This window comes from Ptychodera flava, chromosome 7 (genome assembly GCF_041260155.1).
Source record: "Ptychodera flava strain L36383 chromosome 7, AS_Pfla_20210202, whole genome shotgun sequence".
Taxonomy (NCBI): domain Eukaryota; kingdom Metazoa; phylum Hemichordata; class Enteropneusta; family Ptychoderidae; genus Ptychodera; species Ptychodera flava.
In genome coordinates, this window is record NC_091934.1 from 14,979,934 (window position 1) to 14,983,648 (window position 3,715).

The 3,715-nt window shown below is 39.1% G+C and overlaps 1 pseudogene; it reads left to right on the top strand.

The window, feature by feature from the left end:
- The first annotated feature begins 1,127 nt into the window (after window positions 1-1,127).
- On the top strand, window positions 1,128-3,228 carry LOC139136131 (sulfotransferase 1A1-like; annotated as a pseudogene).
- The last annotated feature ends 487 nt before the right edge of the window (window positions 3,229-3,715 follow it).

Consider the following 3,715-nt stretch of genomic DNA (forward strand, 5'->3'; position numbering starts at 1 on the left):
TTTCTTCTTCTCCCCGATGCCCCATCTTTCTAAAATTGAATGCAGAGGCTACAAGTTACCATTTCTGCTTGGTGTTTTCTTTCAAAACAGACACCTTTCAGCAAACTATGACATCCATCAGAGCATAGACATTATAATAAACTTGAAAAAAACGCACAAGAACTTGAGGACAAAAGACCGCTACTGTATACTGTTATAGTGTACCCATTCCTCAAACTGTCCAGATTAAAGTAATTTGATGAGGCTGTCAAGTTGCTGTGCAATGGTATTGACATGTGGACACTTTGAATGCACAAGAAAGAAATCTAAAACTAATAAAAGAAAAGCAAACGTCAAAGAATGACTGTTTATTTTGATCCATTTGTTATAATGAAAATGTATACATTGATCATACAGTGTGTCATACTGTGACAGGAGTACTCATGTGGTCTGAGAAAAATTGTCCAATAAAGGCAAACAGATTTTGTGTTAAATTTTCTGTGTGTGTTTTTTAGCCGCTTACCCGCGTACCTTTTAGGATTTTGAGTGGACGCAAAACAAAGAATTTACTTACTTTGGCCTTATCATGTAAATAAGTTGTCTAAAAAATTATCTATGAGAAAAGGAGTCTTGCAAAGGCCGCGTTCTTTCGTTTAACTCCTCATAGTGTCCTTATTTTAGTTTACAATGCCACTTTTCTTTCTGTTTTCGATTATTGCTGTGCTGTATAGGGACACACCACAAATAGCAATTTACAAAGAATTTACAGGCTACAAAAGGGAGCGGCCAGGGTTGTTGACCTTACAGTTTCAACACGTACACTTTTCTCTCGTCTTCATTGGCTGCCCATTGACTTTCGAATCGATTATTTCATCGCTGTAATGACCTTTAAAATCTTGAATGGGCTTGCACCTGATTACTCAAACCAGTTCCGTTATATCTCTGACGTGAGTAATATTAATACCCGTGGTTCTAGTAACAGGAATTCATACGCTCCAATTTTCAAAACAGCTACTGGACAGAGTTGAGTTTAGACCCCCTATGTTACTGGACATTAAGCATGAGGACACCTTTGAAGTCAGGGACACCTTAGAGGTCTTAACATACGTCATCCCTTTAAAAGATGGAATCGCACAGAGAGTGGGCAACACGCCGGTTTGATGTTGACTGACTGTCTACTTGTAAGTTGTTCAGGGGCGACAAAGTTAGTGTCTTAATTCTTGAATTGTGAGCTTAATAACAAGGCACTAGGGGGCACTCCACCCAAGAATCGAATAATAACTATTCTGTACCACTAGCCTTATTATTGATCCGCAAAGTACTCCACCCAACAAATCTGTAGGTCTGTCGTTTGTATTTGACGAGTTTTGACTCAATTTGCCAGCATGGTTGACGCCGTGACAATAGCGAACGCGGGATACAAACTTTCTATCGACAAGATCAAGAACTTTGAAGTTCGGCCAGACGACATATTTCTCCTTACCTTTGCAAAATCGGGGACAACTTGGATGAAAGAAATTCTACCGCTAGTCATGAATGGTGGAGACATAGACGCCATTACAAGCACTCCTCGCGACGTTCCAGTACCATATATTGAGTTCCAGCTTTCAGCCGACGAGGACCCCGTAATGAGACAGGTCCAAAAACAGTTGCTCATACCGGATGGATTTGCACTCGACCAGCTACAGTCGCCAAGATTGTTCGCCAGCCACCTGAGGTCTGAATTCCTTCCAAGAGCCATCGAGGAGAAAAGGGTAAAGGTCATCTACGTAGTGCGTAACCCCAAAGACATAGCGATTTCATCTCATTACTTTGTGAAGATTGTGCAGTTAGCAAAATTTTGCAGCAGCTAATGAGCCTTCACAAGCCAAAGCCTACCAAGATTTCAGCGAATTCTTTCCTGAGTTTTTGGAAATCAAGGGGGGAGCTCAAAGAGTTCATTATGACGGCACAAAGTGGCACAAACATGTCCTTCCCTGGTGGGAGAGGAGGCACGATCATAACGTCCTGTTCTTGAAATATGAAGATATGATCCAGGACTTAAAAGCCTGTGTTCGCCAGATTGCTAACTTCTTGAACGTCCCTCTGACCGACAGAGCTGTGGACAAGATCAGCGACCACTGCAGCTTTCAGAGCATGAAGAACAATCAGATGGCCCTCAGAAGCAACTACTGCGCCAATGTTTTTGGTGTAAAGGCCGAAGAGGGGTCCCCCTTCGTCAGAAAAGGAGTTGTCGGCGGCTGGAAGAACACTTTCACCGTGGCACAAAACGAAATGTTCGATGAAATTTACCAAGAGTGGATCAAAGGTAGCGACCTAGAAATGACATTTGAATTGTAACGGTCCAGTTTCAAAGCAAATCTTCTGGTTCGGGCAAATTGGGTGTTCCCAGTGCAACATATTAATCTAAAAGCACTCATTAGGCTTCTAAATAGTCAATATTCAGAAAAAGTAAACTTAATATATTGTCTTATTCATCATTAGCGATGATGTCATCAAATATGCCTGTGATCAACTTGTGGTAGCCATAGTATAAGTAAAAGTTTACGTTTAATAAAAAGTTCTGTGAAAAGTTTAATAAGGTGAGTGGCAAATTTGATTGACAGACGTTAACTAATTTAACTTTTGTTAAAAAAACCCCGCAATTTTATGACCAGTGTGGTGGCAAATCGCCATTGTCATTCAACTTGTTAATTTAGTGTATAATGTTAAATTTCTGTTACGATGTTTGCAAAATCTCAGTTGATGTTTATTAGCTGGCCACGTTCAAATCCTACTGTTTGAAAAAAAATCTGCAAGAAACAAATGTATCGTATTCACAGTTTGTGTGATTTAAAAAGGCCTAATTTGGACGAAAAGAGTTCATACATTGTTTTTTCCTTGTATTTACCCTTCATTCTGTCTCAGACAGTCTCTATCTCTTTGATTCTTTTTCCCTCTAATTCTCGTCTCTTTTCTTTCTCTGTCCGTCCATGTACGTCTGCATCTCTCTCTCTCTCTCTCTCTCTCTCTCTCTCTCTCTCTCTCTCTCTCTCTCTCTCTCTCTCTCTCTCTCTCTCTCTCATAACAAGTAATATTGCATTTTTTCTGTTTTATGTATTTCATGATAATGTTAGGATTGTACTTTTAAGGGACTATTCCAATGAATTGTTTGTCAGATTTCAATCACATTCCCATAGAATTGACTGAGGTGTTGTTTGGTATGTCAGCATCACCTTCATACGAATGTAATAAAATGTTCATAAGAATGATTTTACCATGATAGTGTATATGTTTACAAATTCATTCACTCAAGTAATATTTTACTTTTTATTTAGCCAGAAAGTTTTCTTGCATTTCATTCAATATAATTAAAGTGTACTTACTGAAGGTAACCTACATTTTCGTGTCACACCCTAAATTTTGAGTATAATAGTTAAGTTTTGAGGCGTAATGTTGGTCGTTTGATGGTATACATTAATGTTGCAGTCATGATATCCAATACTCTAAATTCATCCTCTGTGCGACCATCACTGCGCATGTCCTGCGTATGACTTTCAATATTCACACAGAAATGTAGCACAATATTACCTGAAACAAACATGCACGCGTGCACGATGATAACACCTGCATGCAAGGAAAAGCGTATTGTATGTTTGCACCTTCCATTCTCAATTGATATGTTTCTGCTGTAGGTTTATTCAACCTGTATCAAATGTTAATAGATGAGGACAATGAAATCGTCGTCATTTTGTGA